The 24273-nt window shown below is 39.0% G+C and overlaps 1 non-coding gene across 1 annotated transcript; it reads right to left on the reverse strand.

Annotated features, from left to right (window-relative positions):
• Window positions 1-18228: 18228 nt before the first annotated feature.
• Window positions 18229-18374, reverse strand: LOC127194090 (small nucleolar RNA SNORA48). The gene has a single exon (XR_007831225.1). It is a non-coding gene; the product is annotated as a small nucleolar RNA SNORA48 (small nucleolar RNA).
• Window positions 18375-24273: the final 5899 nt, after the last annotated feature.

The raw sequence follows: 24273 nt of genomic DNA on the forward strand, positions 1-24273 counted from the left end.
CTATTTTACTTGAAGTGGATGATCAATGGGCCGAGTGTAGACATGTTTGGGGAAGGATTGTCTGCAGGGTAGATGTAGGTCTGTGTGAAAGGTCAAGCTTAAAGATGATGAAGCAACAACAGAGACCATAATCTCCCTCATGAATTGTCTCATATGGGGAGAAGAGAGCAGAGCTAATGTTGGAGTCAACCATGCTCATGGTGGTGGAAAGTGTACAAAGAGGAAGGACTTTCTGTTTAACTACAAGAAACACTTGGAAAGGGGTAGAGTTGGGAGGCTCAGCAGCAATAACCTTAAAATGTGGGAAGCCTGGTTGTACAGTTTGAAAAACGGACAGTTCCCCTTGCTTTGGGTTTGGCAGACTCCTAAGGGAAAACGTTCACAGGGGAGGGTACTGGATATTTAGATAAGCTGAGAACACTGGGGACGACAGGGAGATCGTGAGAGACAGGAAAACACATGAAGTATAGAAACAAGGAAAAGAGAGAAGGTAGGACCAAGGAGGGGACACAACTCCATCCTGTTTATGAGGTAAAGCTGGTACAGTGGAGGAAGTTGGGTTAGAGCCTCAAAAAAAAAATTAGAACAGAGTGCAACAGAAATGAGATTTATGGGGTGTAGAGGATGGGAACAGGAGGGATCAGGTAGTGAGGAGGATGGAGAAAGAATATTGAAAGTGACAACTGGAACTGAGGGGCATCTTAGGGATGAGCTAGAAAGCTGGTGCAAAGGAAACACCCAGGGGTCTACAAGAGTGACCCTAGCTAAGACTAGCAGCAATGGGAGATATGCCCATTTTAAATCATTAACTAATTTGTCTAGTTGTTGGTTATTTTACTTGTTTATATAACAGGTTATATAAATACACATATTGAGATGATACAATTTTTTTAGATATAAAATGGCTCCCAAAGGATCATGGGCTGGAGGCTTTGTCCCAGCTGGGGATATTATAGAGAGATGATTCTGAGATCAGGAAGATTTTAAACTTATTGGGAAGTCACATACCCACCACATGGGTGCATAATATCATGGTGAGTATGTGATTCAATTGTTTGTGTACTGAAGTAGCTGGAATCATTTTGCTTCTCAAGGCATTCCAATATAATGTCACTACTTGGATGCAGTGTTTATGAAAGTTCGGCCTTTTGAAAAATTTCACTGGCCTCCATCCTTCACCTCTTTTTGTTTGTTTGCTTTTGTTTAACATATACATTTCTTTTATTACACATAAATAAAAAAAACTACACATAGCAGGGAGAACCATGAGGCAATCATGAGTTATATAAATGTTACATTCATAGAGATTTGGCTATTTGTATTTGTCTAACATGAAGTAAACATCTTTCCTGTCTTATTTGGTATAAATTTCTGAATGAAATTTAATATCTGTCATATCTCATCTCTATTAACTTAAATCATTTGTCTTGACCTAAAAATATCTTATCCCCTAACCAGCCTTCACCTCTTAAGTGCTGGGATGACAAGGTAAGCTCCCATGTCTGTTTTGCATAGGTTTAAAAAATGATGATGATTTTGAAAATTATCTGGGAAAATCTTATCATCAGGCCACAAGGACATTCAACTATTTAACTTGAACTCAGTAACTATGTGCTTGTAAAGAAAAATCCAAATTATTGAATGCAAGATAGTCTTCAGAGCATGTGTTTGGATACTGGACACATCCAATGGGAAAAAAATGGTGCATAAGTATTTATGGAGAAAATATCAGTTTCTTAGCCAAGTTTATGATTTAAAAAGTCTCCTCTATTAAGTTTATTTCTTATTATTTTTATTCTAAAAATACTTAATGCTTCATGAATATAAATAGTTTTAAGGATATAAGTTCTGTAATTCCTGAATAAGTATATGTTTATGTTGGTATATACAGTGAATACATTTCTTCTAGACTTCAGAAGGTAATATCAGATTTCCATGAGCTTAGCAAGGAACTTTGGTCACATCACAGTAACAGCAAGACAACAAAGTGCTGGCTGATAACATTTCCTCATGCAAAATCGATCAGACCCAGGTGTCTCTCATCACTAGACTCGGCTATTTATATTTCAGCAAAATAGTTCTATTGAAGATTGCACCTTGATTCTCAGGCTCACTGGACAGATGCAACCTTTCTGTCCAGCGCAGCACCGCAATAAGAAATACAGGAAGGTGTGAGGGACTGGTCATTTGCCATAATCCTTGGATTGCCTCCTTAAAGAGTACAGTGACGCCTTGCTTCCAGTGGGTTCGTAACAGGCTTCCAAAACAAGCCACAGATTTCACTTTAGATTCAAAAAAGGGCCATGATTATTCATGATTTTTGAATTATAGATGACATTTTGTTAAAAATATTTGTGAAGTTTCAAGACACAGAATTAGCTTGTACTTCACAATAAGTGTAAGACTGAGGCCTAGAATCTAACTAACTGAGGCTCATAGAAAAACTTCAGGGGCTTGCTACTAAACCTTTAAAAGAATAAAGGCCACCAAAATGTAATGAGTGCTTTATTTGCTTGTAAAGTTATTAGCTGTACTTGTCAATATTAATAAAAACATGGTTGTATGTGTTTATTGAACTCACATTTGTATTTGTGTATGTGTGTGTGGTGAGTGTGTGTGCATGTGTGTGTGTTTGTGTGTGTGTGGTGAGTGTGTGTGTGCGTGTGTGTGTGTGTGTGTGTGTGTGTGAGTGTGAATATGTGTACTTGCTTCTAAGTTTATAGAGACAGATTCTAAAAGAAATAGAGGAGAAACGAGAAATTTCTTGTGTTGTAGACCAGGGTTTAAAATCAAGAAAATTCATATGAAAATGTAAAAAGAAGACAAAGATAAACCAAACAAAATTGAAAACTGCAGGTATAATGAGGTTTATTCTTCTTTGATGAGCTGTATTTTCTTTGTCACTTTGCACAATTAGAACAATTCAGCCTTATTAAGACGTTGACATCCAAGACGAAAAAAGATGTCAATCACTTTAAATGTTGGACTCTTTGGAAGTATTCAAATGGGCACCAACTAAATGCCATCATATTCTCCCACGGTCACCCCAAGATAAAAAAATGTGGCAAGCTCTGATCTTTTACTTGTGTTTTCCTTCTGTTATTTTTATAGCAATGACAATGAGATTATTTCAAATCTTTGTTAGAATAAAATAAAAGATTGAACAAGTGGTGGCCTTGTCTTTCTACCTTCTGACCTTGATTTGGATATTGTAAGTTGAAGAAACAAACAGACCATAGGTTTGCAGGTTATGGTACAATATGAACTCTGCTTTTAACAAAACTACTCAATCATAGTAATTAAATATACCAAAAGATAAAACAATGTCATCTTGTTAAAATAAGAATTAACAACTATAATTAATAAAGTGTATGATGATCAGATTCTGCCATAGGATTTTAAACTTTATATATTTTAATCTTTATTTCAAGTCCCCTAACTTGTATTTCTTCAAACATGTAACCTTTTGAGGTATGGTATGGTCCTAGGTTCTTATGTGTCACCATAACCCTGGTATGAAGCATCAGACCCACACCGTGTTCTCATCCCTACAGGCCCTCTGCACTCCTTGGCCTTTCCATGCTTGCTATGGGGGAGCTCTTTCAAAGATTCTGAAGCTAACAGACAGTGGACAAGATGTCCTGCGCCGACCACCATTACTTCTCCTCCCTTCAACATACCTCAGGAATTTTTCTGTACTCTGATGGAAGCCGACTTGCTCTCATATCTTATTGTTCTAGCACCCTCCAGAGCCTCTTTTTTTTTTTCCTTTTGTATCACAAAGATATAAAAATAGACATCAGGGCACATTTCATGCTTATTTGGTTTCCCTCTGTGCACATGTTTCCGGTCAGAAAATCGTCAAGCCTTAGTTAGTCCCAGCCTCGTTCAGTGTCGGTCAGAACATCGTCAAGCCTTAGTCCCAGCCTCGCAGAACACCTCAAGCCTTAGTTAGTCCCAGCCTCGCTCAGTGTCGGTCAGAACATCGTCAAGCCTTAGTTAGTCCCAGCCTCGTTCAGTGTCGGTCAGAACATCGTCAAGCCTTAGTCCCAGCCTCGCTCAGTGTCGGTCAGAACACCTCAAGCCTTAGTTAGTCCCAGCCTCGCTCAGTGTCTCAGGACAAGAGCAAACTACAGCCCCGTTCTTTGCTAGCACATAGCACACATGGCCTCTAGTACAGTTCCAGACAAAATACTGATCCTCTTAAATCTCAGGAACACAATCGTTACTATCTGTGTTGCTGCTGGCATTCTTGCCTTCTGCCCCGGCTCAACAGAATAGCCCTCTAAGCTGTTTACTTCATTCTAGAGCTATTCCAGCTCCAAACTCGTCAGCATTCCTCCAGAAAACCTGCTGCAGAGGCCCACCGACTGTCAGGTTCTGTTTATTGCAACAATGAGTCCCCACTCGCTATCCATTCTCTAAGTGACAGAGTTTTTAAAAGACTTTGTTTACGAAGATGCTATTCTAGTCCAAGCTCTTGGGCTGTTTCTCGTCGTCTACACTTCCAGGGCTGTAAAATCTTTCTCTGATCTTAAGGAATACCCATTCTCCTTACGAACACATTTCAGAAATAGTAGAATACCTTGAGCTAGAGAATAGGAGAATGAACTTCAGCTGCCTCATCTTATGGCTAATAACTCAGCATTTGAATGAATATGGTTGTTTGTTGATGACATCTCAGTATGTGGAGGTCAGTTTTCCCCAGGCATATATACATACACAAAGAAGTAGGAACTTCTGTGAAAGTTTCTCAGTTGATGCTCTGCTCTTGGTAGAGTTAAGGGCAGAAGGGAATTGTGTGCTAGTCTACACAATTCAGTATTAAAAGTAACTTGATGAGACTCAGCTATTCCACTCCTTGGAATATACCCAGAAAATGCTCCAGCACACAACAAGGACATATGCTCAATCATGTTCATAGCGGCCTTATTAATAATAGCCAGAACATGGAAACAGCCTAAATGTCTCTTAGTAGAAGAATGGATAAAGAAACTGTGGTACATTTACGCTATGGAATACTACTCAGCTATTAAAAACAAGGAATTTCCAAAATTTGTGGACAAATGGATTGAACTAGAAATGATCATAATGAGTGAGCTAACTCATTTGAGAGACTCAAATAGTATATACTCACTTATAACTGGACACTAGCCCAAGGGGCATGTATCATAAAAGTCTTCACTTACCAGGAAAGTGGGATAGAGGTGAGGACATCCTAAGGTGAGAGAAATATAGGAGATAGGGAAATAGGTGAATCCAGAGGGTTCTAGAAGCCTACAAGAAGAACACTATGATGGGCAGATCTGGGCCTAGGGATTCTGCTCAATCTATGGCACCAAGCAAGCACAATACGTGCAGTCATCATCAAACCCCTACCCAGATCTAGCCAAGGGACAGGACATTCTCCACAGTTCAGTGGAGACTGGGGCCTGACTTTCACACGAACTCTGGTGCCCAATATTTGGCCATGTCTCCTTGATGAGGAGGCCTGTTGGCACTCGGAGGAAGGATAGCAGACTACCAAGAAGAAACTTGATACTCTACCATCATATTCAAGGGGAGGAGGTCCCCTTCAGTCACAGTCATAGGGAAGGGGAATGGGGTGAAAGCAGGAGGGAGGGAGGAATGGGAGCATGCACGAGATGGGATAGCAATTGAGATGTAATATGAATGATTTTATTTTTCAATTAAAAAAATAGTATCATAAAAAAGTAACTGGAATAGCAAAGTAGAAGGATCCAGAGGGTCCTAGAAACCTACAAGAAGAACATTATGATAGGCAGATTTGGGCCCAGAGGTCCCGCTCAAACTACGGCACCAGCCAAGGACAATACAGGCGGTAAACTTCAAACCCCTACCCAGATCTAGCCAATGGTCAGGACATTCTCCACAGTTGAGTGGAAAGTGGGATATGACTTTCTCACGTACTCTGGTGCCTCATATTTGACCATGTCCCCTGGAGGGGGAGGCCTGGTGGCACTCAGAGGAAGGATAGCAGGCTACCAAGAAGAAACTTGATACCCTATGAGCATATACAGGGGGAGGAGGTCTCCCTCAGGCACAGTCATAGGGGAGGGGAATAAGGGGAAAATGGGAGGGAGGGAAGAATGGGAGGATACAAGGGATGGGATAACCATTGAGATGTAACAAGAATAAATTAATAAAAAAAAAGGGAAGAAAAGGGAAAAAGAAAAAAGTAACTGGATTACTTTATAAAAAAATAAACAAATAACGTATTTCTTTAAGTATTAATAGTAATAATGAATGAATCACAAGTATCCATTTGATAAATCTTACATGAAAATAGGGACTCGGAGTGCCAGGTTAGAGAAGTCTATTTGCCACTGAAAGTCTTATGGAGCTAGAATCATATAATTAATATATGTAAATGCAACTTGTGCCTTTAAGTTAAATACTGAGTTATAAAAGTATGTAGATATGGAAGTTGGTTACTTGACTACACAACCATAAAAGAAAGATTTTAGGAGATAATGTAATCAAATTATAAAATTGTATTCCATTATTCTCTTTTCTTTGAAAAATAGAATAAAGTACATACAAGAAAAAGAAATATTGTAAAAATAAATTTATTGGTTAAGACAATTTTCATTTTGTTAAATAGATTAAACTTACTGGAGAACAATTGCAGTTGAACAAGTATTGTACTAATTTCAACTTAATTTGCATAAGAAGCTAATATTTTTGACATGGGTAGGAGCATGTAAGAAATACAATGAGAAGCAGGTGGTTAAACATAATACAACATGAGGTCTTAAAGTAGGGCAGGTAGAAGGCTTCTCTTTAGCTTTGCTATCATGAATACATCATGTGTGGATCAAAACTGCTTGTAATGTACTATCTGTGACATGAAAGCAGAAGCAGGCAGAGAAGGGGGAGAGAAGGAGCACAAGAAAGAGGGAAGAGGCAAATGAGCCCCCAACTACGTATCTGTTATGTATCATATATATTGCATATGGCACCATAATGAAGTCGGCTACTTTTTAATACTAACAAAATAATAATAAGTAAAATTGCTTCTAGTCCATGACTGCTGGGTGGTTCATATCTAGACTCTTTTAAAGATTTATTTCATGTACGTGTACATATCAGCCCTCTCTGTGTGTGCACGTGCACACACACACAGGTGAATGTGCCTTTAGAGTATCTTGGACCCTTTATAGTTAGTGTTGTAAGAGTTTATAATCCATCTGATGTGGGCACTGGAATCAGAATGCCAGTCCTCAGAACACAAGAGCAAGCACCCTTTACTGCTGAGGGACCTAATCTTACCCTCTTGGAATAAGCAATTCCCTTTGAGGATGAACAAGGATTTCACAGGGATAACCTAAAACCATCATAAAACACAGATATTTACATTATGAGTCATAAGAGTAGCAACATTACAGTTATGATGTAGCAAAAAACAATCTTAGGGTCAGGGTTCACCACAACATAAAGAACTGTATGAAAGGCCTACATCATAAGGAAGACTGAGAATCACTGCCCTAGACTTTTGTTTTAAAGTTGGTGTGTTGACATAAGAAACATCAGACTAGATACAAAGACCATATAAAGGTCAAATATTAAAACGGTTAGCCAGGAAAATAATTTACTGTAAAAAAATTTGTAGAAACTCAAAAATATGTCATCATAGGTACAAAATGGCACAGGACATGGTCTTCTTCCAATGGCATTCATTGTCTTCCATGGGCTGGATAGAGAAACGGTAGACTGTGAGTCACTGTAGACTTGAATCCGTCAATAATGAACTTCACAGTGAAAGACATTTCACAGTGTGATATCCTAGCAAAGCGGGAATCTTGAAGAGGAAGGCATCCAGCACCACCTCTGTGGGATCAGAGTCCATCAATGGCTTCCAAGCTTTCTGATAGGCTGTGATTCTGTGATTCTCAGATTTAATCAGTTATATACGATTATATATATGTAATGAGTTATATCTGCATCATATTTTCAGAAAAAGAAACAATGAGGTTTAGAAAGAAGACCAAGTTCAGTACATGTTAAGAGTGATTTTGGTTTTGCTTTGTTTCATTTTTGCAAGAAAAAAATTAATTTCAGTGTACAGATGTTTGAAGCTAGGGAACTCTGGAGGCCCTCAGTGTGTAAGTGAGAACTCTTTGATATCTCACTGAGTTTTCGGTGCTGCGTGCCTGCAAGCCTTTCTTTGCTGAACAGACCACATGGGGACAACCAAATCTGTCGGATGCCAATGCTATCAAAGTGTTTACAGCTCCAGTTTCTCATTTATTACAGTGTGGATAATGTGGTGCTATTCCACTGAGTACCTTCCCCAGCAAGTAGAATAATCATTGATGCCAGACCTACACATAGAGAAAGTGAGTGATTTTTAAAAAATCTGTTGATAAGAAAATTACAACTGTTTTAAAACAACTGAAATTGTTTCTTATAAAGTCCAAGAGTTGTTTTTATTTTATCCTGAGTAGAAGCTTGATTAACTCACATCTATTTCTTTATAATCAAAATGTGGTATAAAAATCACAATGTTTGAAGTCAGGTTGTTCTGGGTTCAGATTATGTCTTTTCCTGGCCAACTAGATGACCTGAAACTTTGTCTTTGTTGGCACAGTATACTATAGACCCCAAGCCATGGTGGCATGGAGGGGCAAATCAAGTGCATTTTCCCATGATGGATCATCCAGTCCCTTCCTAGTAGTTTTCCTAGCATCTCTGAATTCATGTTAGATTTACCAATTAGGTTTGAAACCATAAGCCAGTGTCTTGGGGAGCTTAGCTGTGTTAAAACATCCTCTAGAAATCCCTTAAAGCAACACCCAACCATTTGAAAAAAAAATTACCATCCATAAAATCCACACTCAAGAACTCTGATGACAAGTAAAACACTTCCTGGAAATATCTCAAAACTTTTTTTCATTTATTTATTTATTGGTGTGAAAGGGGCATGTGGCTGTCACAGGACAGTTTGAGGAAGTCGATTCTAGCATGGGTTCTAGGGATGAAACTCCAGTCGTGGAACATGGTGGCAGGAACCTCTGTGCATCCCAGCACTCTTCATAATGTTTTTAGTTTGGGTACTTGTGTGAAATGCACCCAGAGCTATCGTGCCTTAGTCACCATTTTCAAACCTATGGTGCTTGATTAAGACCTTCTGTGTGGCCTGAGTACACTACGGTGCTTCTGAGAATCTGCCTCAATATGAAAACCCAAAGTTCTATCCTTTCCTGAAGATAAGTATATCAAAGTACATTTTTAAAAAACACATAATTTCTGGTCTCAGGTATAGAGTGTTTCCAATATAAGAGTTCTGGGGGGAAATTGGTCAAACCAATAGTTTTGCAAATTTCCTTACTTTTATGTACATGAAATGAAACATTTGTGTGCATAGGCACACACACCAAAAAGCATGCGCTCTCTTTTCTCTCTCTCTCTCTCTCTCTCTCTCTCTCTCTCTCTCTCTCTCTCTCTCTCTCTCTCTCTCTCTCACACACACACACACACACACACACATACACACACACCGCAAGAAGTCTGATAAAGCTAAGCGTACAATTCTATGTCCTGGAGTTCCTAATTCAAGAATCTCCAGGCTAATGATATGTAATCAACTCTCTAAAAGGCTTAAAAGCAAAAGATATATAAACAAAGCTTTTACTTACCCCTAATCTGATTCCGGGCTGGCCAGCAGGACTCTATAGTCCATGGTTATTATTCATGTGTAGTTTCATTTAAAGCATGCCAGCTGGGGCCACTTCTCATTTGAGAATTGCAACAGCTGTCCCTGTGGAAAATAAAAGCATGCCACTTTAAATTTTAGAACAGGACCAAAGAAATGTCAGATTCCTGCCTCAGCTGCACAGTGACGCACATTATATTTGACCTGAACACTTCCTATCAAGTCATGCTCATGAGAAAATTACACTTTGGATTTACTTGATTCTTGTTCTTTATCCAATTTCTTACATAAAAAGGCAATTTGATCTTCTCTTCAATGGCCACTGTATAAATATATTCCAGACCAGCATGCTAATATCTTGAAAGCTTGGTATTTTTTGAAATGCCAGCTATGATATTCCATTCTCTCTTCCTAGACCACAGAATATTGAAATCTAATCAATTTTAATTAGTTGCACTGAGCCTCTTCTAAAAACACATCAGACTTCACTGGTGACAAATTTAAAATGAGATTTAAATAAAATTTTTCCTGTATACCATTTTCAGGCCTAAGCACACAACCGTCATAAGATTTTTTTTTCTGTCCTATTGACCTTGTGAGCATATTAAATATATTTTCTATTTGTTTGTGTGAGGCAGTGGTTATTTTACCTTCTTACAATACTTTATAGGTTGCAGCTTGACCTCTAAATTCTCAATTTCTGATTTGCATGAATTTTTATTTGGGGTTTGATCTTGATCCATTGCTTGTATGAGATGCAATTTTGTCTCACAGTGTCAACAAAGAAAAAGAGGGAAGAAATTTGGCGGGATTTTAATGTTACATGCAGTTGAGTGGAGATGTAAGCTTTTTAGAGGAAAACATTGACATGTGTGCTTATAGCACCAGCAAACATACTGTTCTTGAGGCTGTAAGACAAATTTCTACGACAAATGCAGATGGGCGTGAAAATGTCTCAGTATTTAATGCTTGTCACACTATCAAGAAGATAAAAATTAAGGTAACTGTTGGATGGGCTAGGCAGCCCACTTGTCTCAGAAGGCAGAGTCAGGAGATCCTGGAGCAAGAGAAACAGTCTAGTCATGCTGGTGAGCTCCAGATTTGAACGACAGACACTGGCTCAAAGAATAGATTGTTGAGTACCTGAACACATGTTAGCCCACACACAGGTGAAGATACATACATGACCCCCAAAATTTCACCAGAGAACTCCTACAGCTGATAAACACCTTAAGCAAAGTAGCTGGATACAAGATTAATTTTAAAAAATATCAGTATCCCTCCTGTACACAAATAACAAAGGGGCTGAGAAAGAAATTAGGGAAACTACACCCTTCATGATAACCACAAGTAATATAAAATATCTTGGTATAACTCTAACCAAGCAAATGAAAGACTTGTATGAAAAAAACTTCAAGTCTCTACAGAAAGAAATTGAAGAAGGTATCAGAAGATGGAAAGATCTCCCATGCTCATGGATCAGGAGAATCAACATAGTAAAAATGGACATCTTACCAAAAGCAATCTACAGATTCAATCCAATCCCTATCAAAACTCCTATGCAATTCTTTACAGACCTTAAAGATCAATTCTCAAGTTCATATGGAAAAACAATAAAACCCAGAATGGCTAAAGCAATCTGTACAATAAAAGATCTTTCAGAGGAATCGCCACCCCACATCTCAAGCTGTAATAAAAAATAGTATGGTACTGTCATGGAAATAAGCTGGCTGATCAGTGGAATCGAATTTAAAAGTCCTTCTTAATCACACATTTTCAACCACATCTTATTGCATTGGTAATTTACATTTGGTCATTTAAATTTGTAAAAGCCATCACATAAGGGCAAAAGGAGATTTCTATAAATTTACAAAAGATCATGTCATGAGTTATACTTTTACATTGTTTGCTTATCTAATACCAATTTTTTATAACTATTAATCCCATTAATTTTCTTGTATTCCCATCTATCTATCTATCTATCTATCTATCTATCTATCTATCTATCTCCCACTGGGGCCTGACAAAGCAGGCCAGCTAAGGGAAAGTGATAAGGATCAGGCAACAGAGTCAGAGATAGCCCTGATCCCATTATTAGGGGACCCATATTTGACCATGCTGCACATCTGCTACATATGCGTAGCGGTCTAGGACCAGTCCAACCATGCTATTTCGTTGGTGGTATAGTCTCTATGAGCCCCTAGGAGCCCAGTTTAGTTGACTCTGTAGGTCTTCTTGTGGTGTTCTTGACTCCTCTGGCTCCCTCTATCCTTCCTCCCACTCTTCCACAGAGCTCCCTGAGCTAGGTCTATTGTTTGGCTGTGGGTCTCTGTATCTGTTTCCATTAGCTGCTGGATGAAGCCTCTCAGAAGACAGTTATGTTAGACTCCTGTCTGCAAGCATAGCAGAGTTTCATTCATAGTGTCAGGGGTTGGCTCTTTTCCATGGGGTGGGTCTCAAGTTGGACCAGTCATTGGTTTGTCATTTCCTAAATCTCTGCTCCATCTTTACTTGATACTTTTTATAGGCAAGACACATTTTGAGTTTCAGGTATTATGTATGGGTTGGTGTCTCAGTTCCTCCACTGAGAGTCCCAACTGGCTACAAGAGGTTGCCTCTTTAGGATCCTTTACCCCCTCTCCAGTTATCTTTACGTCTTTATTACTATTATTATTTTCTTTTTCCTTTTTACATATACATTTATAGTACACATATATACAATAAACAACCTACATATTACACATATATACAATAAACAACCTATAGCAAGAAGAACCACTAAACAATCAGGAATTATATTAATGTTACATTCATAGTGTTATAGTGTTTTGTATTTGTATTTGGCAACCTTGAAGAAAACATCGATCCTATCTTGGTGCATCTAAAATTCTGAGTGTAAATCAATATCTATCATATCTCATCTTTATCAACTTAAAACATCTATCTAGACCTAAAAGCATCTTAACCCCTAAAGAACTAAGCTTAATTGTAAAATTAAACTATCTGGTCTTCAGCCCCATCAGAGACTTGAGAAGGATAAAATTAATTACCTAAATACATAGGAAGTGCGGGTTAGCAGCTTCCAAAATAAGAAAATAACTGGCTCTGTCATTTCCTCTTTAGGTTCCTTAATTTCTGCTCCTTGGAGTCTCACCTATGGCTGTTTCCATAGACACCTGGGAGCCTCCCCTGTCTCAGAGACGGTCACCCTCCAACCGATTTCCATTCTGTCTTCCAGTCTTCCCTGTCCTTCCACTTCACCACCTGATCCCCGCCCTTGCTACCCTCCCCACCCACTAAGATCAACAGTCATTAAGTGGGACCTCATGAACCTGAAAAGCTTCTACAATCCAAAGAACACTGTCAACAGGACAAAATGGTAGCCCATCAACCTTAGATCCCTTTGGCTAATATCCAAAGTATACAAAGAACTCAAGAAATTAAACATCAACAGACTGAATAACCCAATTTTGGTACAGAGCAAAACAGAGAATTCTCAACAGAGAAATCTAAAAATGGCTAAGAAGCATTTAAAGAAATGTTCAGTGTCATTAGTCATCTGGAAATGCAAATCAAAATGATTCTGAGATTCCATCTTACACCTATCAGAATGGCTAAGATCAAAATCTCAAGTGACAGGGCATGCTGGCAGGGATGGGGGGCAAGGGGAACACTCCTCCATTGCTAGTGGGAGTGCAAACTTGTACTAGCACTGTGGAAATCAATCTGAAGGTTTATCAGAAAATTGAGAACAGATTTACCTCAAGACCTAGCTATACCACTCCTGGAAATATACCCAAAAGATTCTCCACCACACAACAAGGACACTTGCTCAACTATGTAACAACAGCTTTATTCATAATAGCTAGAAACTGGAAAACCTAGATGTTCCTCTACTGAGGAATGGATAAAGAAAATGTGGTACATTTACACAGTGGAATATTACTTAGCTATTAAAAACAAAACCATCATGCAATTTGGATGGAACTAGAAAAGATCATTCTGAGTGAGGTAACCTGTACTCAGAAAGACGCGCATGGTCTGTACTCTCTGATAAGTAGGTAGTAGCCATAAAGTACAGGATAATCGTGCTACATTCTGCAGACCCAAAGAAGTCAAGGAGGACCCAAGGGAGGATGCTTGAATCTCATTCAGAACAGGAAATAAAACAGACATCTCAAGTAATAAAGAGTGGAATCCCATTAATTTTCTATTAAGAATTTTCACATCTAATAAAAATCACCACTTGTCACTAAATATTACCTTAAGAATTACATCAAGATGTGTTCATGGTTCCTTCTCATTTTTAAATAAGTTTCAGGCTTATGCTCAGCAGCCTCTAAGCATAAATTCCCAGAAATTTCAGATTATTTTCTGTGCATTTGGCAGTTACCACAATAGTATTTACCATGTAGACGTACTAATAAATTATGAAAACTTAACTAACGACATAAAAACTATCCGTTTTGATGGATTATTTTTGGTGGGGTGATATTTTCCTTTATACAGTCATATTCATGCATTTGTAGTATTTTTAAACTTGTAAGATAAAATATCTGGCTTTGAGGTTCCTGTCATTGTCATTGTCTCTCTTCTATGTTTCCCTTATTATTATGATGTCTTACTGTTGTAAAAGAAATGTGTAATTATAGTCAACTTTTAAAATAAAGCCATTTGGGCATTTGACTAAAAGATAATTACATATGTACTATGTACTTTGCCTCATTTCTGATTTTTATAAAAATAATTTATTTTAATTGTTGAGAGTGATGTTGAAAATGAAAATGAATTGATAATTAGCCTACATTTCTAAAGTACATCTAAGTTTCTATAATAATATTAGTAATTATAGTATATTTTATGCTTACCATATGTCTGTGCCATGTTTTTAATAATAATAATACAATTATAGTAATATGCTATCTATAATAACTATTTTTATTTTTTATATTTCATGTGCCCTGAACATGAGATTATGTTCCTGAAATCAACTGTTTTATTTAGATTTCAAAACAGCACTATTTGTAGAGAATAGTGAGGGTTCAGAGATGGAGATACTTTGTCTGAGGTCCTGAAGATCAGAGATGGAGTAGACTTGTTCACCTGACAACTGGTGGCTGTATGTAAGAAAACATAGTTCTATTTTGTTAGTATTGTTACTTTTACAAACATGTACCCACATACGTATTATATAAAACCTACTGAGTCCACATCGTGCTGTTGGTATGTACATGTGTTTAGGGCTGACCAATGGATATAGGATAAACTTTTAGGAACTTGTCCTTGGAGAAAATTGATTCCCCTCTCAGCAAGCATAGGCTGCCAACAGCTCCTGGTCCAGGAGTGGGAACCTTGTGGAACTTCCTTCCTTCACTTTGAAATGTCAATTGGTGTTGTCATTGGTCAGATCTTGTGTAGGCAAAGCTTTGAGGTTTCATGGGGCAGCTTCCCTGTTAAGTCTAAAAGATACTATCTCACAGCTGGGGTCATAGGTCTGTGGTTCTTACGGTCTTTCTGCCCCCACTTCCAGGATGTTTCCTGGGCCATAGGTATAGGGGTTGTGTGGACCAGTTGGGCCTGGCCTCCCCACAACCTCTTGTTCTCTGTACAGTAAAGCAGCTGCGGTTGCTGTAATGCTGTCCACCTGGACAAACAGAGCTTCTTTGATGGGGGTGAGACATATACTTGATCATCTTGAGAATGGTGTTCACGGTATGCTGAAAAGAATGAGCTGCACAACTGCTCTGCTGGGCGTGACATAAGTAGGCAGTAGTTTCAACTTTGCTTGTACCAACACCTAATTGGAAAACTCTTAGATAAATTTTTCTTATGGAGTATAAATATCTTTTTGTGTTTGAAAACATACTATGTGACATAGCTACACACATATAAGCACACGTACAAACAAACGTGTACACATCATCAATGTGGGCACAAATATGCAGGTATACACATGCATACCCCTCCTCACGTGTGTTAGCAGTTACCTGCTCAAGCATGTAGTCATGCATATACATGCACACGAAACTCAGGACTGATTTAAACCCAGGACCTGAAGCTTCTGGAAGAACCTCTCTGTCCCGTGGTTTTCATTTTTCATGCAGTTTCTTCCCCTTTTTCTTATTTCCTCCATTTTCCAATTTTCCCACATCCCCGACTCAATACTTTAAATTTTTAATTATCTTTAATTATCTTTATTTGTTAATTTGTGTATTAAAGTCTCTGCATATATGGTGTGTTCATGTATATGTGTGTATGCAGTTGTGTGTGTGTGTACAAGTGCATGCACAAATCTGGATGAACAAGTGAAGGTCAGTGGAAAACACGTGGAGTCAAATTTTCCCTCACCGTATGGATCCTAGAACTGAACAAAGACCATCAGGTTTGGTGGCAAGCTCCTGTCTCCACTGACCCATCTTAGGTGGCCCCTCTTCTTCAGGTTCCTCTCTCTGCTCTCCTTTTTCTTTCTTCTCTGTTTTAGACATCCCCCATTACCACTTTCTGTATTTCTCTCAATATTTGCCATCTTATATACCTTTAATAAGCTTTTATTAATTTTAGATGATTTTAATAGCTTCTTTTCTTAAAAGGGGCTCTTGTTTCATGTTGTTATTTTCATTTCAATGTCATAGCTTTGATACATTGTGAAAACCCTGGTTATCACAGGTGTCAACATGAAAGCCACCTGGTCTGCAGCTTGAGTGCCTTGCAGCTCAGTGTGTCTGAGTCCAGGATCTTTAATCTCTCTAGTTGTCCCACAAGGAGTTAACACAGCCTAATTTTGCTGATGATGGATTTCATAGTCCCCTAAAATTTACACAAAAGCTTATTTTACCCTATGGGTTAAAAAGTGTATCTTCTGGTTTTTATAACAGCAATCTGTGGTCCGTTAGTGGAGGAAATGAAAGAGCAGTGGCTGTTATGAGCTGGTTATATTTTATGAAAATGTAACGCAACAAATATAATCTCTAGAGAACAGAGCACAGTAGGCGCTATGCAGGCTAGAGCTAAGTAAACAGCAGCAAGGTATTTCCCTAGGTGAAACGCTAACACGTCCATACGTAGATTCTCCTTGATGTGCAGTAGTCATAGCAAGATGAATCCATCCTCAGTTAAGAATAATGTACACTAGGAACACACAATATAATTAACCTACCAGACAGAACAGCTGAGTCTACTGTAAGCTAGTCTAGCCGAGATGAACATGCTAAAATATCTACCTTAGCTTACACTAAGGTAGATATCAACTAACACAAAGTCTACTCTATTTTTTTTAACTTTTTAATTGATTCTTAGTGAGTTTCACATCATGCACCCCAGTCCCACTCATCTCCTCACACACTCACATCCATCCTTCACTTTTGCAACCTCCCCCCAAAATAGCACACACACACACACACCACCACCACCACCACAACCACCAGCAACAACAAAAACAACAAAAGCAAAGCATTAAAAACCTCGTTGTGGAAGATGTAGTTTGTCACAGTGTGTCCCACAGTATATTTCTCTGTATATACATCTTCTCTTGCAAATGTTCATTGCAATGAGTCATTGGTCTGGTTCCAGGTCTCTGGCTTCCGTCACACCATCAACACTGGATCCTCCCCTAGACTCCTCCCAGTTATCCTGTTGTCGCTCTGTGTCATGGAGGTCCTGCAGTTTTGGGGTACCAGGACTGGCCTGTTTATGCACTCCAACAATTCGTAGGTTATATAGATTTTAGAGTGGGCCAATTCAGTAACCTGGATCTCGGCTTGGGTGATACTTGAGCAGGTTAGCGAGCTGCCTTTCCAGTATCCACACAACCAGGGGGAGCTCTCCAGCTCTGGTCTGACTAGGCTACCCAATGCCTCCATCGCCAAGAGGTAGGGTCAGCTCTCCTGCTCTTCTCATACCGTGGGGTCAGCTCATCCACATCCGTGTCACTAGGGCCAGCTCCACTGTGCTGTCTGAGCGAGGTTCAGGGGTCACTCTATAGAGTACAGATGCTGGTGAGAGATGGCGCCTGCTCTTCAGAGCATGCATCTAGAGAGGGGCAGGGCCAGTTAGGAACAGTCCCTGGCCATCCACTCTGGGACCTGACCATGACATCCCAATGTTCTCTAATGGTAATATGAGCCTCGGACACTTACACCAACCCCTGCCACTGTGTACCCAAGGAGTCAGACAAAGCCTTCAGCAGCAGCTAGGGCTGGGACCTCACCATGGACTGAGGAGGCAAGGCTGGCCACTCATAACAGGCTACTGCTCTCCGCCCGTGAGCCTCGAGTTCCATCTCTCTTCATAATACTCAGCCTGCCCCACTTCTCTTTCTCTCCCATCTGATCACCACATACACCCACACTGTGCTTGTTTCCTGTTTCCACTGTAGGCTGGCAGGCCCCTGGGTGACATTCTCCATCCATGCTGTGTGGCATGGTGGCAAATGGGTGTCTATGGCCTTCCTGTGCCCCATGCTGGAGGGCAGGTCTGTGGGTGGCATGGCAGACCTCAGGATTCTGTCTTCCTCCTCTGACGCTGTGCTGCCTAGATTTGTTTTGATTTGATTTTTATGAGTTCTAGGCATAAGACAGTTTTGGCCACCATGCCAGGCATCAAACTCGGATGAACAAAGAACTGCCATTTTCTCTGCCCCTGTCTGATAGGAGAACAGCACCACCAACAAGGTGTCTCTTTGCTCATTGCCAGGTGAGCAAAGTCCATTTTATAGTAAAACATTTAAGAGCTGAACTGTGTATTGAAATGAAAACTAGAATAGGTATATGAGCAAACTTCATATCATGAGAAAGTACAAGAAATTCTGTTTTAGGTCATTTCAATAGAAAATGGATGACAGAGAGGTAGGTGGGCAGGCAGATAAATAGATACAGATATACACCTAATATGTACAAAAATAGAGGTCAAATATATAAATAGATGATACAAACATAAATATATAAATGATATAGTCATAGTTTACCAGATGGGAGATGCATGACTATATAGATATACAGATTATACATATGATTAGATACATAGATTACAGATAAGTAAATACATAGATACAGAGATTATAGACAGAGAGATGATAGACAGACAGACAGATAGATAGATAAGCAGATACATGATAAAGATGGACTTCGTGAACTTTAGCATTGTCTCCAGGTAAACTATCATGTTAATTTAGTCAATTAGACAAATGATTTTGTTGAGGAAACTAATAAGAAAGGGGAATCCTCTCATCTATAGATCATGTCAAATTGGTTGGCAACAATCTTTCTTTGCATTTCACAATGTTTCTTAATTAGTTTGGCCTCTAAAGCTTATTGATATTCAATAAATAAAGTTCTGCTTGGCTATGTGTTTTTAGAATTCACAGGGGAGTAGTTACATTTAATTTAAGGAATTCACTTCTGTCCTAAGACATAGTATATTGCCATGTAATTGACTATTGTTTGTTACCAACTTTTGAGTTATCCTTTTTTATTTTGGTTTTTATTAATTCTTTGGAGATGCCACACTAGTGTACCATGTGTCTTGATCACATCCACTCATACCACTGCTGTCTTTGAAGAGCAATGCCAAGGGTCTCATGGCCTAAGAAACAGTTTTAAAATACAGAAAACAAGGTGTGGCCCATGGCAAGTTTCACAATAACCTAAAAGAGTAAAATATGGACAGTGAAACTGACCCCAAAGACCGAAACAAGAGCTTCCCATGCCTCTTACCTGGTAGATTTCTTCCATACCTATTAGGGAAAACAATTCACTGAATGAATTTAAACTTAAGTTTAAAAACACTTTGAGGGGATTATATGTGCATGTGTGTATGGGTGCACATGTGTCCACACACATGTCTCATTCCTTTCTGACATGGTCTCTCACTGAACTTGCGACTAGGCAGATGGCAAGCCTCTGTACATCTGTCTCCCCCACCGTGCTGGCCTTACAGACCTCTGCCACCAAACCTGGATCTAAACTCACGTCCTCATGCATGTTCCATAAACTGCCTTATTTGATGAGTCATCTTCCCATTCCTAAAACTATTTACATATAAAATACTGTGTCAGGACCCTTCAACTTCAAGTGAAGAAGACCATTGTGTGGAAGGAAGTAAAGAAGAGATTCATCTGCAAATGAGTCTCCATATGCCCATGTTCATTGCCAACATGGACTCAAGACTCATCTCACTTACGCAAAGTACCCAACAGAGTCATAGGTGCTTCACTGTCAGAGGCTGAAGAAAGAGAAGGTGAAGAAAGAGAAGGATAGTGTTGCTATCCTCATAATTCCAACACTCTTCTATGCCTATCTCCATCATGGTCAAAAGTAGCTTGGAAAGGAAAGGGTTTATTTCATCCTACACTTCCAGAAAACAGTCCATTACTGAGGGGAGTTAGGCAGGAACTCAAGTAAGACAGGAACCCAGTCACATGGTTTGTACAGCCTTCAGTCTTATAGTCCTAGGAACACTGGTCCAGGGCCAGCGACACTCCCGTAGGTTGGGCCCTCCCACATCAATCATTAATCAAGAAAATGCCCCATGAATGTCTATAGGCAATTTTATGGGGGCATTTTCTAGTTGAGATTCCCATTTCTCAGATTTCTCAGATATTTCTATTTTAGTATCAAGATGACAAAACCAACCAGCAAATGCACCAGTTTCCTACTGGGAAACATCTCTGTTGCAGATGAGAGAAATAAAAGAGTGTATTTTTTCTCTTACATAGCCTATAGATCAGCTCCTTGGCCGCAACAGAAACTAATTTATTTATTGCACATAAATTAAATGTAATATATAGCATTTCACTTAATAACCATTTCACACCATTGAGATGTAACAAGAATAAATTAATTTAAGAAAGAATAAATTACTAAAAAAAAAGACGTAGGAAAAAAAAATAACTATTTCACCATCAATACAGGACAACATATCATGGATAGACATACTAAAAATTGTACACACAACAGCCTCTTACACACAATCTAAAATTGCACTTCTTTTGAATGAAATTGTCAATTATTTATTTCTTTCATAAAATAAATATTTACTAGTCTAATAGGGTCTAGATGTCAAGGCTATCCATTGGCTCTCCTCAACAAATAAGCCATAAAGTCAATCCTCTTTTGGTCACAGAAACACGTTTTTTTTCCCCAGCTGTCCTAAATTTTGTTCCTTTGGATGCAGTCAATGCCAAACATCAGCCTTTCCTTATATGACAGTGACAATTTGAGGTTGCCTCTAGGATATAATCCACAATCCTTCTGTTTTACACAGATGAGTGAGTATTTTAATGGCAGCACAGAGTAAGGATCTCTGTCATGTCTTATAAAGGAAAACCCACACATACATGTGCACGAAAATGACTCCTGTGGATTTGGAAGAAATAAAATGACAGATAACTGACTTTTCATTTCAGAGTCATATACAAAATGATTATTTTCAGAGATACAAGATGCTTTTATATCTTAATGGGTCGCATTCATTTCGAGGTGGCATAGAACCCCAGTGTTAATTACAAATGCATGCCTCTTTTGTTTATCTCTGGCATATGCCTATTGGTGGCTGTGTGCTACACCCTGGGCCGCCCTCTCATAAAACAGATGCTTTGAGGGAGAAAAGGGGCATGGACTTATCTACAGTGATGAAAAAGTTCAACTGTTTTAAGAAAGGAATTCTAACAGCCGAATCCAGTATTTGATTTTTCACTAAACTACAAAATGAAAACCATTTTAACAAATGCTATAGTCAGAGGCAACTGAACCAGGACTTTAAGAGGACTTTGTATTATTGTCTAAAGTTCAATTTACCATCACTTAATCTGTCACCAGAGGTGCCTTGTCTATTGATTGGGCATCAATATTTAATCTCTGTCTCTGAAGAAACTGCATTGCAACATCAAACATCATCTGCAGTAGTTTTTTTTTTTCTTTAAAAAAAATCAACATCTTGTCTCTAGATTGAGAATACAGCTTTAATGATTTGTTTTTAGTAATGATTTGTTTTGGCTGTTTTTGGTAAGATGTGAACTTTGGAGCTGTGTGTTAGTTTAACTTCTGCTGCCAATCTCATGTTCAAATTTGTGCTTTTAAAAAGTCAGAATGCAGTTTCAGTTGCCCTCAAATATTACAGTATGTCAGATCCTTTGTAGTCTTACCTCGTTCCTGCAGCACTTGGTTGGTCACTGGAGTTTCCGCGCCCTTGGTTGGTCACTGGAGTTCCTGCGCACTTGGTAGGTTACTGGAGTTCCTGCGCACTTGGTTGGTCACTGGAGTTCCCGCGCCCTTGGTAGGTTACTGGAGTTCCTGCGCACTTGGTAGGTTACTGGAGTTCCCGCGCCCTTGGTAGGTTACTGGAGTTCCCGCGCCCTTGGTAGGTCACTGGAGTTCCCGCGCCCTTGGTAGGTTACTGGTGTTCTGACCTCTGTTGACTCTGTCATTTACTTGTCTTTCTAGTTTGATGAGTTTGAAATCTTCACACTGTACTTCTATCAAGAGCATCCATATACATGTCTGTAATATATACTTACATGCTACATATACATACACGTGTCTGTCATTTGTAAGCATATCCGAATGTAAACATATGCACACTTATGAGCATGTAATTTCATGTTTATTTTTATAATGTACTTAAGATGGACTTAGATTCTTCTCACTAGATTTTTAGAGATAATCTGGGTATTGTTAAAGAAGGAAATCAGAACAGAAGCCACAAGAACAATTCTAATAGGGAAGAAATGCAAACAGCAGCATCAGCCTTGCTGGACACATCCACTGCTGCCCCAATGGGGAATGTATAAATGTGCAAACGATTCAGTCGTGTGCAACTTTCAGGGTCAGCATATGTGTTCCCATGAGTTTATACACATTTTCTGAGGCTGGACACTGGGGGTGAATCCTTCATCTCCATCCACAGTCGGCTTAGGACTTCTCACAGTTGGTTTGTCTGTAATGAGGACGCGATGAGGGTCTCCCTGGGAGGTCTGACTTGAGCGCCAAACAAGGCTGCACTAGTATGAAGGGTTTTTTTTTTATCTTTTAAAACTAAATGGATGTACAAAGCCATTCTCTGGTGCGGTTTGCATTCGTACAGTTTTATGAGTGGCTTCTGTGTGAAGATTGTTGTATCTAAGGGACAAGGAAGTTGTCATGTTCCAAATTCTCTTTTGCCTTTTCACATAAATCATACTCAGTGTAGGGCCCCAAGTAGATGCAGACACAATCTTGGTCGGTTTAAAATAGATTTCATGCCTTCCTAGCTTTCTATCGAGGGTACTATTTAGTAAGTGTGTGTTTCTTGTCAGCATTTAGTGATTCAGAGTATCTGTGATGGCCATCCACATTCCTGCATGCTTGAAACACCTTTGTCTACTGAGCCATCTACCACACCCATGGGCATGTCTCTTGACAAAAAGAGACACAAATTAGGATGCAGTATTTCACAGGTGTAATGCAAGCATCTAAGGCAGAAGAATTGAGAATTCAAGGTCAACATGAGGGGAAGAAATGATAGCTCAGAAGTTAAGAGCATTAGCTGCTTTTCCAGAGGACCAAAGTGCAAATCCTAGCACCCATGTGACAGATCACAACTGTGTGTAACTTCAGTCCCAGGCTATCTGAGGAGCTCTTTGGCCTCTAGGGGCACCAAGCACACATATGGCACATACACATGCAGGCAAAACACTTACATGAGTATGCATAAAATAAAATTTTAAATTTTAAAATGTGTTGACACAAGAGGCTTACCAGCCAATAAAGAAAAAAATTAATCTGGGCGTGGTGGGACAGATCTATAGTTTCAGTACTCAGAAGTGTCAGGCCGTCAGATTTGTAGTGTTTGAAATCAGTCTGGGCTATAGTGTGAGACCCTGTCTCAAAGAGACAGAAAGATAAACACAGTGGAGCTAGTGAAGCAGAGGAAATGTTTTGAGTGGTATCACAGCAAAAAGAGTCTAGAGTTAAAAAGAAAAATTCAGTATAATGAATGAATAGACAGTATGGAACACCACTGATTTGAGAACATCTGGAATATGTATTCACATCAAACATTTATTTTATACTTGAGAATATTGATTGGTATTTGTCTTATAACTTTACATATTATGAAAACAAAGATGCTACGTGTGCCCATATATATTTATTCTGATTGAATGAATGAATAACTTTGCATATTATGAAAACAAAGATGCTACGTGTGCCCAGGTATACTTATTGTGAGTCAATGAATGTTTAGCATATTTTCCTGTAAAAGTAAATTTTTACTGGTTGGTTGATTATATAACTGCATTTTTACTTCAGTAAGATGCATATTTATTTGTTTAAGCATTTTAAATAGAAAATGTACAAAGATTAAATAAAGTCAAAGTAAATTGACTAGTCATTTAATTTTTAGATATACAGAGAGAGAGAGAGAGAGAAAGAACACCCTTTTGGTTTGAGATAAAAATCTCCTGGTTGTTTCCCACTGCATAACCACCCTGTGTGGGCCTGGAGCTCCTGAGGATTCTTTCATCTCTGCCTCCAGCTCCTGGTAGAAGCACTTGGAATAGGGATGTAGGGAGCTCATGCTCCCCTGTCAGCACCGGCCAGTAAACTTAGATGCTCCTCCTTGCT

The sequence above is a fragment of the Acomys russatus genome, chromosome 9 (assembly GCF_903995435.1).
Source record: "Acomys russatus chromosome 9, mAcoRus1.1, whole genome shotgun sequence".
Taxonomy (NCBI): Eukaryota; Metazoa; Chordata; class Mammalia; order Rodentia; family Muridae; genus Acomys; species Acomys russatus.